General features: G+C 36.0%; 1 long non-coding RNA gene across 1 annotated transcript; it reads left to right on the forward strand.

The window, feature by feature from the left end:
• Nucleotides 1–3789: 3789 nt before the first annotated feature.
• On the forward strand, nucleotides 3790–5925 carry LOC117093823. The gene is made up of 2 exons (XR_004441259.1): nucleotides 3790–3840; nucleotides 5529–5925. It is a non-coding gene; the product is annotated as an uncharacterized LOC117093823 (long non-coding RNA).
• The last annotated feature ends 2692 nt before the right edge of the window (nucleotides 5926–8617 follow it).

Below are 8617 nucleotides of genomic sequence, written 5' to 3' on the forward strand. Positions count from 1 at the left end.
GGCAGCTTGGGGTCTGATCATATCAATCTTCAGCATCTTCTTGTAAGATTAATCTATGACAATTGAATTTGTGTACAGATTCTTACAAAACTCTATTTAGAATTTTTGAAACTGATTTTGTTTTGAATCACAAAAGTTGGCTACAAGGTCTTGTATTTAATTACATCAAAATATTTTTTCTTTTATAAATGATTCCTACCCAGAACTCCTGCTGAACATGTAGACAGTCAGAAGAGATTTTACAGAGAGATTTTTACTGTGGCTCACTCCCAGAATCTAGGTTGAACCTTTAAAACAATAAACATGACCTCATTGGCCACAATATCACAAGTGAAAGAATCGTGGACTTCAAAAAGCTCCAGTAAAACTTTTTGCTTTCGAAGCTGAATAAAGGACAAGTAGAAATATGCTCAGCATTTAAACAGTTTCATATTCAAAGAAAAATTTTCCGTTCAGAGTATTTTTCAGGGTCTTCCTATCAATGATGTGAATGTATTGTTTACTTCCTTTATTATTTCAGTGGATTGTAATGTGGACACTTTCTTCACATATCAACGTAGGAGACAGGAAGGGTGGGAACTTTGAAACAGAGAAATAATGGATGTGATTTTAGATTTAAAAAATTTTCCTCCAGTTAAAGTAAAATTTTTCCTAAATTTCCCAAAAATATTTTTTATTAAATGATAAACAAATATTCCAAACCATACTGAAGATAGTGGCTTTTCATGTCAAATTTTGCCAGATAAATTAAGATAGAGCTGGGCACAGTGGCTCACTCCTGTAATCCCAACAGTTTGGGAGGCTGAGACGGGTGGATCACTAGAGGTCAGGAGTTTGAGACCAGTCTGACTAATGTGGTGAAACTCTGTCTCTAGTACAAATACAAAAATTAGCCAGGAGTGGTGGTGCATGCCTGTAATCCTAGCTACTCGGGAGGCTAATGCATGAGAATCATTTGAACCCAGGAAGCAGAGGTTGCGGTGAGCTGAGATTGTGCCATTAAACTCCAGCCTGGGCAACAAGAGCAAAACTCCATCTCAAAAAGAAAATAAAAATAAATAAAAAATAAAAACAAAAAATAAAAAATAAGATAGAATAAGCTAATCACAATGGCAATACCTTTGGTGTACATCTTCACAGTCAAGGAGCACTTCACTGACACTAAGAAGGGGATAAAAAAAGAAAAAAGCACATTCGTGTTTAGGGAAACTTAACATAAAGGTAATTAAGGTAAGGATTAAGATTATATCATCCTGAATTAAGGGTGGGCCCTAAATTCAATGAGAGAAGCCACAGAAATGACAGAAAAAGTTACACAGAGACAACAATGGAGGTGATGTGAAGACAGTTTCAGAGACTGAAATTACGCCAGCCACAAGCCAACAAATGCCAGGAGCCACTGGAAGCAGAAAGAGGCATAAAACCACTTACTAGAACTTTTGGAAACAGTGTCACCCTGCTAACAACTTGATTTTGGACTTCTGACCTTCAGAACTATAAAAGAATAAATTTCTGTTGTTTTAAGTCATCAAGTTTGTGGTCGATTGTTGCAGCAGCTCTAGGAAGTAAATATAAGTAGGTTCCATCCTCTGAGACTTCTTATGCTTTGAAAGCTACAAATTTCAGATACTCATTTTTCCAACATTCCTCACAGATAGGGCTCAGGCCCAAGGTCTAAGTTTGTCACAGATTTAGTTATCTACTGTTAAATACCAGTAGCTACACTTTTGGTGGCTTAAAAAACACACACTTTTAATTTCATAATTTCTGAGGGTCAGCAGTCTAAGCAGCACTTAACCAGGTGGATGCTCTGTCTTGGGGTCTCATAACACCTCAAATTGTCATCCAGTGTTGCAATCTCATCTGAGCCTCAACTGAGGTAGGTTCTGTTCCCATGTTTATGTGGTTATTGTCAGCATTCAATTCCCTAAGGATTCTGGGCTGGGGGCTTCAGTTTTTGCTGGCTGTCATCTGGTGCTACCCTCAGTTTCTTGCCAGGTGGTCCTTTTCAGCATGGCTGCCTGTTTGCTCAAAGTCAGTAAGGAAAAGTGTCTCTTTGGAAAAGGTGTATTACAATCTTACGTAACATAATCACATACCTTCCAATCACTGTTTTCTATTACTTACAAGCAAGTCTCAGGCTCTGCTCACACCCAAGGAGAGGGGATTACATAAAGGCCCTAGGAGGTAGTATTGTAGGAGACACCTTAGAGTCTGTCCACACAGTAAGTTGGACCCATCTGTACCTTAAATGGGGAAATGGTGACATAGAGAATTAGGAAGAGTGAGGAATCCATTCTGGAGTCACTAGTGATGGTGGCAGCAGTATTCTGCTCCCAAGACAGCAGTCTCCAGGGTCCAATACCTGCATTTTACTGGCAAAATACCAGTACCAGTAGGGGGTGCTACTGAGACTTGAGTTCATGGGGAGGGGCTGCTGTCATCAAACTAGTTCTAAAGCATGATTTTGGCTATGGTTTTGGCTACAAAACCTCTCTTGCTTCTACTCATTTTATTCATCTGTTTTTTAACTTTCCCGGTGATTTTGTAACCTACCTGAAAACTTTCCAATAAATTCATTTTATGTTTTAATCAACTACACTTGATTTCTATTGTGTGTAATCAAGAACCCTCACTGATACACTTAGTAAACTAAACATTGCTTTCTAGGATTCCAGTCTGCCTGCCTACACCTCTCCTGCCTTTCCTTACTATAAACAATAGAGTCTACAATCATTAAACTTGGATATAAACATAATCTTATTTCTCTCTAGAAGAGCCTCCCTGACTCCTCAATTAGGTTAAGTATTCCAGTTATGTGTTTCTATAGCATTTTCCCTTTGTAACAGTTATTATGCTTGACTGTCATTATTTTTCAAATAAAGTCTTCCCAAGTAAACTCAAAGTTTCCTTTCTCCACAGCCTTCATTAACATCTAAATCAGTGCTGTTAAATAGAATTTAAGTGCTAAAATAATAAAGGTATGAATGAAACTTTATTACTATCTTCTCTACAGACCCGGTCCCACCTAGTAATCAATTGTGTCTAACATTGGATAGTTCTATTTGTCAAAAGTGTAAAGTTAACCTTTGCTGTCATTATTTTGAATTTTTATTCTGAAAATACTGGTTGCAAAATTCGTTCATGCTAAGAATTCACATTTCCTCAATTCAGTGTCAGAAAGCAGAAGTATTATTTCATCTTTTGGTCTACCTAGATTCCTTATACCATGTTCCAAACTTTTATGATATGTATACAATAGCAGATGAAATTCTTAGTGGATGTTTGCAACCAAGTTTATCTGTTTTATTGCCATATGTTCACTACACTTTCAATATTCTTTTGTTCTTCCCTTCACATATTCTTTGCTGATCTACTAGATCACCCTGTTCTGTCAGCATAGCTTTGTTTATATGTTTCCTTTCCTTCCGATGCTCACTTCCTCCTTCTACAAATATTGACATGCTACTCATCCAACAAAAATATAATGCTTTCTGCTACCATTTCCCTGCCAAGCCCAAAGTGACATTTTCCTACTGCAAACTCTCACACTTATTATTTTATAACTTCTGTAATAATTATGTATGTCTTATCTCTTTTAGCACAATATAAGTTCCTTGAGTGTAATGTATGACTGATTCATCTTTATATTGTCTGATTACTTTATATATACCAGGCATGCTGTAAATACCTGACTGATCTTACAGTGAGGAGAATATAGAATGGAATGGATATAAGAGCAATCCCATTAAAGATTACCTATGGATATTAATCATCTTCCAAACAAAAGATGCTGAGTTCTCTAAATTGCTTCACGTGAGATGTAACACAAAACCACATGTGAGTATAACCTAAAAGAATTGTGTAATCCAAATAATACCATGCATAAAAAGCCTTGTAGAATTAATCACCTCCCTCAGTTTCTGTAGTATTCCTTAATGGTACTGTGTGCCAAATATTTCTGGCTTTATTCCATCTATCTTCCAGGCACAGACACAATTTGGGATTGTGTGGAGTTATGTGATTTGTTTGATGAGTGTGAGTGAGAGTGACATCTGCCAATTCAAAGCCATAGAATTGAATGGCCTAATAAGATTTTAAGAGATCTTCTTGTACTTGGGCATGGTAACTTACTGCATTTGAGATGATGCCACCCCACATTCTGGGTCCCATACACACTATGATGAAGAGAGTTTTTGCTAACCTAAAATGGACATTTCGCATGAACAAGAAATAAAACCATGGATTGTAAATCACTGAGAATCAAAGTTATTTGTTAAAATAGTGTAAGCCTACTTATTTTAACTGATAATACATTTATTTTCTTTACCATCCAGGAATCCTGGAGATGTTTAATAACACGATATGCTTATGATTTTTAATTTCTCACTGTTCTTTGCTTCACATTTCCTGTCACCAACTGTTTAGAACATCAGCCATAATCTATGCAAGTGCGAAAGGAAGTTAGAATTATTGATGGGAAAAATTAGCTGTTATAAATTGCATATGAAGAAAGATGTATTCAATAAAAATATAGGGGTGTATACAATACATTCCTTTAGAAAATAAGTAAAGGAATACAATTTATTTTAAGTGTAGAATGTCATTAATATTATACTACTCTCAAATTCCTGTGGACTTTTGTTGTTTATTTTGAGAATTATCTATAAAAGGAACACAAGATGATGAATGCAACTGATTAAAAGTGTAGGTTTTAGGCTATGATTATAAAGGTAACTTTTTCTATGGTAAAAATCTGAATATTTATTAGATGAGCATGTTCATAGAGAAAATTTATATTAATATACAAATACATTATTATACTTTTTAGAATGTTACATTTGTCATATGTTACCCAAAATTTTAATTAATTATTTTTCTTTTATAGAAGATCAAAATTTTAGAGAGAAGTTACTTGCCATAGGACACAATTGCAAGCAGTAAAAGTTTAAAAAATAATATGGTCTGCCCACTTAGTCTTGGAGTAACTAATTTAACCATGTGATGGCCAAGAAGCAATTTTAGCATAACAAGTGTTTTCTATAGAAGATTAGAGTAGGAATTCTATCCTAGAGGATTCTTAATTATGATGAATTAAAAATTCTTAATGATGATATTATTTTAGCTCACTATGATGTTTAAGGTGTTAGGAAACTTCTTTATGTGTCTAAGAAGGAGCATATATGACAATGGTAAAGTATGGAGAGGACAGTAAACAAAGGAGCCATCACAGTCTTATGGGAGCCATGAGGAAGGATAGAGTGAGGTCTTATCTTGGAACATGCAAGGGCAAGAGTGGTTGAGGCAAAAGAGTGAAAGTTTTCATAACTATGGTTATTTTTTAGGCATACAGGGCTCAAGATAAAGTTTATCATCATCAATCCCAAATCCAAGTTTCAGTCAGGACACAGAAATCACTCTAAGTATTTTTTAACAAAGAGAGATTTCACATAGGGGATTAATTGCTTACAAAATCTTTGAAAGTACTAAAGATGCAAAAGTCAGGGGTAACTTCTGCTAGCTTTTAGGTTCACCACTACAGGAATAGTGTGGAAAACCAGGTGGTAACCAGGGTCTGCCTACCAGCACAAGGAACTCCAGAAAACTATTCTTGGTGATTACAGCAAAACCTCTACAGAAATTTCACATCTGCTGAAGCACATGGCATTTGCCTAGCACTGCCAAAGGAAAAAAATAATGTATTCTTGTCTCCCTTCCACCTTGAAAATCATGCTCCAGTGCACCTTGTTGTTAGAACATAAATTGTATTCTATTCCATAGTCAAGAGAATCTAGAGAATGTGGTTTCTAAATTCCCAGCTCCTTCAAAACAGAAGAAACCTTAGAAGGGTTTTGCTGCTTGCAAAATGAAATTAAACCTGCACACTTATTTCTGTTCTCTTAATAAAGACTTTGAAGAGGTTAATTCATTATACCTGCAATGTTTCTCATATTTCCTTGGACCATCTCAAATCATTCATACCTGTGTTTCTCACTCGCTTTTCAGTTGCCCTGCTCGCAAATACCTTCACTCTCATCCACTGTTTTTTTTCCTCTTTGTCCTACTCCCTTCCCTCCATTCCTTTATGTTACTCAACTTAAAAATGAAAAGCAAACAAATAAACAACAACAACAAAAAGACATTGAGCAAGCTTTGGATTTCCCACTGTATATAAGATTCAGGCTTTTAAGCAATTGTATGTAAATTTCCTAAGCCCACTCAATGTGTTTGTCTTTTAAGTTCTCAGGTGTTTATGAGATCCTGGTCACTATGTATAGAGTAATATGTTCTCTAATCAAAATTGACCTTTTATATAGGACCTAGTTCCTTTCTTTTGTTTACTCACAACAGCACTCTTCAAAGTCACTATCAGCGCAAAATGTTTGGCCTGACTGAGTAAGGGATACATAACAGCATCATATGGCAAAGGTAGATTAGATATTCAACACTTCTTTTTATTTGGCCACCCATACCACTGAGAACTTCTTTCTCTTGTCCTTTCCTTCCCGTTTTCACCTTCCTTTTTTCCAACTCCTAATCACTCTTTGTTTCTTATGCAGAATGTAAGTTTCATGATCTCCTTTTATACTACAGTAGGTGCAGGGAGATAAGGAGCATCTCACTTTCCCTTCCCTAGGAGACTTGTGAAGTATTTTATTAAATGAAAAATCATCTACTCTAAAGAGCAGTTATGTCATTCCCATAGGGACAGAAGTAGTGGCCAATATTGTTCTTCTAAACAGAGCAATTTATTTCGTACTATGCTATTCAAAGAAAGACCAGTGCTTTCATTCTCAGTTCTTAACCTCATAAAAGGGTGAACTATATAATTAGTACAGAAGCAAACTGAAAACCAGAATGCACAGAGAAACAGACTATTGTTATTACTAGTTTGATAACCTGACATAGAACCCAGAGCAACACAGGCTTCCTTAGTGAAGGCTTCAGTGATGTTTGAATGAGTAGAGGAATTGCAATCCTCCCTTCCTGAGCCATGTTTGAATTATTTCTATGGAGAAATGGTGGGTGTAGTGGAGAGCCTGGACTCAGCCTGCCTGAATTTGAATCTTGTCACTGTACTTAATTATCACACAATCTAGAAAATCTGGATCTAGGACAACTTTGCTAACATTTCTAAGACTCTTTCTCATGGATAAGAGATGAAATACAGACAAAAACGTTCCCTCATAGCCATTGAAAGGATTAAATAAGGTGATATGTGTAAAGCATTCAACAACACACACACAGATGTGTGCATTAATGGACACATACTCTTATAAAACCCAAGTTACCAAAACAAAAAACGTCATTGTCATTCCAGGCTCCTTTCTCCACTCAGCCTCCATATCCAATTGTTCACAGCATTTAGCCAATTATACCTTTTAAATATCTTCCAAATCTTTTTCCTTCCTACTTTAGTTTAAACCCTCAAAAACATCTCCTGCCTATACTGTGGCAATCACATCTTAACTCATTGTTATTATTATGGTTGTGTCATAACCCTACCCACCCCACATTACCATTGATTACTCACACCACAGCCAGTGTTCTTACTGTACAGAAAATGTGACATCTAACTCCAGTTTAAATGCCTTCACTGTTTCTGAAATTCCTACAGAGTAAACTTTAATCTTTATATTTTAGTAAATATGAACCTTATCATCCAAATTTGCCAACATCTACAACAGTAAGTATCAAACTCCAGAGTGTATCAGACTTTCCAGGAATATTGCAAAAAAAATGCTAATTTTAGATCCTTACTCCATGAACAGCCTCATACGGTAGGTCTCAGTTAAGACCGTCAGTCTGAATTTTATCAGTTAATCCAGGAAACTCTGAAGCAAGATTCCTGTGGTCATCCCATGAGACCTGTGGCTTCACTCTGTAGTCACATAGCCACCCATTTCTTCACTACACCCACTCTCTGTCCACCCTACACAACCAGTGGGTCTTCACATACAATATAGTTTAAATGCCTTCATGCCTCTGCTACTTGGAAAGTACATACATACTTGGAAAGTACAACCATATACTTCTACTTCTTGGAAAGTCCCCCCACCCTTTCTGTCTAGCTAATTCTCATTCATCTTTCAGTATTTCATTCAAGGTCACTTCTGTGTGAGTATATCCCTAGTCCTCTCATGGGGCTGTTAGTTATATCTTCTCCTGCATTTCAGTAACCTCTTGTACTAACCTCTGCTTGTACTTGTTGCATTGGGTTACAAGTGAATTTTAAATGTTATTCCTCCCCACTAGACTAGGAAATTATGGCATGCAGGGAAAACTTCCAACTTATTTTTGTGTTGCCATTATTCAGTACCTGGCACATACTAGGTGCTCAACAAATATTTGTTATCTGAATGAATAAACTAATAAATATTAGAAAGTCACTTACTTGGGATTATTTAAAAATTGAGGTCACCTCCATATGACAAGATATTTCTTCCACAAGCTTTCTACTCTTATTCAAACAGCCATCATTGGATACCACCTCAAATCTTTACAAGACTAAGAGCTGTGTTATTAACTCTATACTTAAAACATTTGACAAAATTGAAGGCTGTTTTCTATTTATCTGATTAGTTGGTTTAACTGAATGAGAAATTACAAGACTCGA

The sequence above is a fragment of the Trachypithecus francoisi genome, unplaced genomic scaffold (assembly GCF_009764315.1).
Source record: "Trachypithecus francoisi isolate TF-2019V2 unplaced genomic scaffold, Tfra_2.0 Lachesis_group12, whole genome shotgun sequence".
Classification (NCBI taxonomy): Eukaryota; Metazoa; Chordata; class Mammalia; order Primates; family Cercopithecidae; genus Trachypithecus; species Trachypithecus francoisi.